The sequence below is a fragment of the Acinonyx jubatus genome, chromosome E2, assembly GCF_027475565.1.
Source record: "Acinonyx jubatus isolate Ajub_Pintada_27869175 chromosome E2, VMU_Ajub_asm_v1.0, whole genome shotgun sequence".
In the NCBI taxonomy this organism is placed as follows: Eukaryota; Metazoa; Chordata; class Mammalia; order Carnivora; family Felidae; genus Acinonyx; species Acinonyx jubatus.
This window is the reverse complement of record NC_069396.1, coordinates 17,158,985-17,164,898: the sequence shown is the minus strand read 5'-3', so window position 1 is coordinate 17,164,898 and position 5,914 is coordinate 17,158,985.

Sequence of the window (5,914 nt, the reverse complement as noted above, 5' to 3'; positions counted from 1 at the left end):
AGATTTAGTTCTCAAATCATCTGGTATCACCAGGCTACCAAATCAAAACTTATGGCATAAAACAGGGCAGTATTTGTGTTCTTAATAATAATAAAAAAAGCTTTATGTGTACTCAATAAATATAAATGCATAGACAACACTTCCCCTTGAGTTGCACATCAACATATATAGCGTTGTACATTACAATGAAAATTTGTAACTTAAGGGTATTATATATATAAATACATATATACCTTTGTAACCTTTATACTGTAAATAAAAAAATGCTTTTAGACTTGTATTTTTTTTTTTTCTGTTTTATGTTAAAATGGTTTCAAACCTACAGGAACATTTCAAGAGCGGTACGAAACAAAGATCTACATCCTCTTCACCCAAATTTCGCAATTGTTAACATTTTGTATTTGTTCCATTATCATCTCTTGTCTTTTCTGACATGATGCTCTGTCACCCTTAAATTCTCAGTGTGTAACTCCCAAACATAATGACACCGTCCTGTGTTGCCACCGTCCAGCCCTCCCCACCAGGAAATCAACACTGGCACAACACTACCCCCCAATCCGCAGACCCCATTCACATTGTGCCCATCGTCCCAGCAACCTCTCCTTTTCCTTTCTGGCAAAGGATCCTATCCAGTATCACATGTGGCGTTTGATGGTCATGTCTCATCAGTCTCTTCCGGTGCCATTTTTAAGCAGATTTAGGCCAACTCCAAATTCCTAAAAACCTAGTTGTGGTTCTACTTCCATCACTGACTTTCACTGACAGGAGCTTAATCATTGGATCAGTCTGAGCTTTATTATACTTTGAGTCACACAGAGGAGGGGAGATGGTTTCTCAGGAATCATGTTAGGAATCATCAGTGCTCCATTTATTTGGGTGTCCATTACTCACTTTGCTTGAGATTTTGGCCTGGCCCTACCTTCCCAAACTGTTATTCACCTGAACTCAGTGTTTGTTCCTCTTCTTCCACACCACTCTCGGCCCCCATCCAAGGGCTCCTTAACCAAGTTAAGAATCTACTCCTTGGCATGAGCCCTAGAATGCTGACGTTTGTATAGTCTGATCTTACTAGGCTGTATTAGCTAAGCAAAGTTGACTCACTGGTCCAAGCTCAGGTTTACCACAAGTGCCACATTGTCAGCATCAGCAGAATCCTATCTGGAAAAGTGCTGTGCAAGAAAGTGGAACTGTGTATTTGCAAGTCAATGACTCTTTACCTGAAGTGTGGGAGCTCTAATGTGTGGGAGCTGAGAATCTGATTTCTGCTCTAGGGAGAAAGTTAGAATAGGAAGTTCTTGATCTGATTCAGATTTAGGAAGCCTCAACATCTTCCATGTGCCAGCTCACAAATAAATGTAATGCCTTTATTTCCCCTTTCCCTCTTCCACTGACTCCCCCAGCCCCAGCAATGGCCACACCGCTGCAGCACTGAGGGGTTCTCAGAGTCTGTTTTCAAGGTATCCTTTAAGGAGAAATGGGTGACCAAGCTGCCGTTGGAAGCAGCTTCCCTCCAGGATGGGGAGCTTCCCCTGAGAAACTCTGCTTTGTCGGCAGGGTCAGTCTGTGTACTTCAGGCTCTTGGAACACAGCAGCTAAGCAAGAGTCCCAAGAAAGCTGAGTAGGCAGAGCAAAGAGAACGTGAGCACAGAGCCAGTGGATCTCAAACCCAGCTCTTGCCATGGGCTGAATGTGTCCCACCAAATTCAAATGCTGAACCCAACCCCCCACGCCTCAGAATGTGACTGTAGTTGGAGATAGGGCCTTGAAAGAGGTGATTCGGTTAAAATTAGGCCGTTGGGGTGGGCCCTAGTCCAATCTGATTGGTGTCCTTTTAAAAAAAGGGAAGCTTGGCCAAAGATAAGGGATGCCTGTGCATACAGTAAAGACCATGCAAGGACACAACAAAAGCATCGCCATCTATAAGCCAAGAAAAAAGACCTCAGAAGAAGCCAACCCTGCTAACACCTTGAACTTGGACTTCCAGCCTCCAGAACCATGGAGAAAATGAGTTTTTATTGTTTAAGCCACCCGACCTGTGGTATTTTGTTATGGCAGCCTTAGCAGACTAACACAGCCCTCCTTAATTGTAGGGACTTGTGTTTTGATTCTGTCTTCCGACTTGTGCAGCCCTGCCTAGTGTGGGAGGTTAGTATGTTCTCAACTCTGCCTCACTCTCATCTGTCAGTTAGGGTCCCTTATTTCTTCTTAATGAATTCATTATTAATACATCCAGCAAATATGAAGTGAGTTCCCTATCAAGCCCTGAAAAAGACCCAGCCCTGCCCTCTCAATGATTTAAAAAGTCTGGGCCTTGGGGCCCCTGGATGGCTCAGTCGGTAAAGCCTTCAACTGCTGGTTTCGTCTCAGGTCACGATCTTACAGTTTGTGGGTTCGAGCCCAACACTGGGCTCTGTGCTGACAGCACGGTGCCTGCTTGGGATTCTCTCCCTCTCTGTCTACTTCCCAGCTCATGTGCGCATTCTCTCTAAATAAACAAACTTTTAAAAATTTAAATAAATACAAGGGCAGTGCCTTTGTCGGGTGCATAACAGCAAATAAAAGCCTCCCCGCTCAGCTCTGTTAGTGTCTGAAAGAGCAGTGTTCAGGGTAGAAGCTGAGGAGCCATGACTTGTACGTGTGTGTGTCTCCCTGTGTCACCCAGGCTCAGCAAACCCTGTCCTGCCACTCCTGCCATTATCCTGACTCCACCGTCCACAGACACGCTCAGCACCTTGCTTGGCCTTTTGGTTCCTCAACCTCCTCGTGTATGACGATGGCCCTTTCACCCCAGCTCACCCATCCTCCCACTCCCACCGCCGCCCCCTAGACTGTTAGTGCTGGAACAGAGCATCTTCCGAAATCAATAACTGAAGCATCTCTCTCCAGTGCGTCCCCACTGTGACAACCCTTCAGTCTATTGGGTCCTTAACTAGTCTACCCACTCTTTCACCTTCTTGTCGGTCCCGCAACTTTCCCAGCTCTGATTCCACAGCCTACCATTGCGGCACCACCCTCACCAAAACCTGTGAATCCCTTGCTCCTCTGTCTTCATAGCAGCCACCTGGGGGAACCCAGCTCTCTTCCTGCATCTGCCCGAGCAGCTGACTCCTGGGGAGAAAAATCCAAGGCAAATTGGTACCTCTATACATTTGTAGAGGTTGCCAGCCTTTACCAGGTATGCCCTTAACACCGCTCACTTTGGGTTCACTTGAAAGGGTTTCAAACCGTCTTCACTCTGCTCAAACCCCAGGCCTCCCACCTCTGTCTCTGTCCCTCTCGCAACAAATTCTCTTTCCTCTTAGCTCCCTGAGAAAACCGCAGCCACCCAGAAGTACCCTCCCAATTTGTTATCTTCTGGCTGACCTAGGTAGGCATCTGTTTATCTTCTTCCCTGCACCTATCATGTCTAAAGCCACTCCTCTTACATCTGTTTTGATCCCATTCCCGTTCATTAGCCTCCTCAACTAGATTCCTCCTATTGGATTTTTAAATATGCTGAACTCTTCTCCCATTAAAAACCATCACAAATTCCTTCCTGGACCCCTCAGCTCCTGCAGCTAATGCTCTAGGGCTCCCTTCCTTTCCTCCAAACTTCTTGAAAGAGTTGTGCCCCCTGGTGACCCGCTCTCACCCAGCCCGCTGTGGTATGGTTTCCGCCCCCATCACTTGACTGAAACATCTCTGGCTGAGGTGGTTGGTGTCTTCGTATTACCGTCTGTCTTCTCAGCTGCGTTAGACACTGTGCTCCCCGCTCCTCATCCAGCACTCCTTCCCTGGCTCTCAAGACACTCTTGTGGCTATCCTCTCTCTCCAGCTGTCTTTCTGAGCTGCTTTTGCAGGCTCATCCTCCTCTCCTTAGTCGATAAACTTCCAAGCTCTGTCCTAGGCTCTCCCCTTACCTCCCCCTGCACTCTGCTCTTCCCTAGGAGATCTCATTCCCACCTATACCCGCACATCTCGCAGATGTACATCTCCCACCTCTTTTTTCTGACTTCCAGAGGCATATGCCTAACTGACCCTTGATGTTTCAAATGCACCTCAAATTTGTGATCTTCCTCACTCCTCCACCCCCCTGAGCCTGGTCTTTGTTCAATGTAGTCTCTATTTCAGTGTTGTCACTATCTACTCAGGCTCTGAGGCCAGCAACCCAGGTGTCATCTCCATCCCTTCCTGCCCCTCACCATACCCCAAATCTAACCCATTTGTGTGCTTATGATCTGCCTTCCAAAATCTCTCTATTCTGTGAATGTCTCTCCATGGCCCTGCCCCTAGTCCAGGCTTCCCTCATTCTTCTGGACTATAGCAATAGCTTCACATGCTATAGTCACTCCATCCTTGCAATCTCTTCTGCACACTAGAGCTAGAGTTACCTTTTCTTAAACAGAACCTTTCCTGACCACCTATCTTATGTAGGTTGCCTGTTAGACACTCAGGAGCTTTCACACATGGGCCTCAACACACTACATCATTTTTCCTGATGAACATCATCTTCTCAAACTGTAGGCTGCCTTCGACCTGTTTTGATCATTGCTGTATCCCCAGAAACTATACTGAAGTTTACCAGGCTAAAGCCCCCAGCTTTGGAGGTTTACGAAAGCCACGTTCCCAGGGCGCCTGATTGGCTCGGTTGGTAGAACATGTGACTCCTGATCTCGGGGTTTTAAGTTCAAGCCCCACATTGGGTGTTGAGATTACTTTAAAAAAATAAAAATCTGAAGAAGAAGAAGAAGAAGAAGAAGAAGAAGAAGAAGAAGAAGAAGAAGAAGAAGAAGAAGAAACCCGCTTTCCTAAAGAGAAAAGTAGAAGGGCTAATATTAAAAAACAAAAACAGGGGCACCTGGGTGGCTCAGTTGGTTGAGCATCTGACTCTTGATTTAGGCACAGGTCGTGGTCTCATGGTTGGTGAGTTCAAGCCCCATGTGGGGCTCTGAGCTGACAGTGTGGGTCCTTTTGGGGTTCTCTGTCTCTCTGCCTCTTTCTCTCAAAAATAAATACATAAACATTTAAAAAGAGGAAAAAGTCTAAAATCAAACAAGAATAAAAACAGGGGTGCCAGGCTGGCTTAGTAAGTGGAACTTGGAGCTCTTGACCTTGGAGTCGTGAATTTGAGCCCCACGTTAGGTGTAGAAATTACTTAAAAAAAACAAAATCTTTTAGGGGCGCCTGGGTGGCGCAGTCGGTTAAGCGTCCAACTTCAGCCAGGTCACGATCTCGCGGTCCGGGAGTTCGAGCCCCGCGTCAGGCTCTGGGCTGATGGCTCAGAGCCTGGAGCCTGGAGCCTGTTTCCGATTCTGTGTCTCCCTCTCTCTCTGCCCCTCCCCCGTTCATGCTCTGTCTCTCTCTGTCCCAAAAATAAATAAACGTTGAAAAAAAAATAAATAAAATCTTTTAAAAAATAAATAAAATAATAAAGATAAAAAAATAAAATAAAATAAGATAATAAAATAAAATAAAATAAAATAAAATAAAAAAGCTGGCTTTAGACAGAGCCACCAGCATTATAATAATACTTAACAGGCTGAATCCCCCCAGTGTGGGGTACGCTGTGTTTACATTAGTTAGCTCATTCATTCCCCCCAAAAGCCAGACAAGATACTAATTTTAGTACATCCTCTTAAATATCAGAAACCCGAAGCTCTGGGAAATTAGGCTTATACTGTGCAAGAAAAACTGACCTACAGGCGCTATTTCACAGCAATGGGGTCTAGGACTTGAGGTTTCTATTCGGTCCTGACTCTGGCCTCGCCCGGCACCCAATCCCACCCCAGCCCTCGCTGGGCTCCCCGCCCCTAACACACCCCTAACACGCCCTCCTCCCGGCCCCACCCCGGACCTCGCCGGCACAGACCCCCGGCCTCCGGGAGGGCTGCCTGCAGTGCCGGCTGTGGCCGCTGGGGGGAAGTCGCGCGGCTCG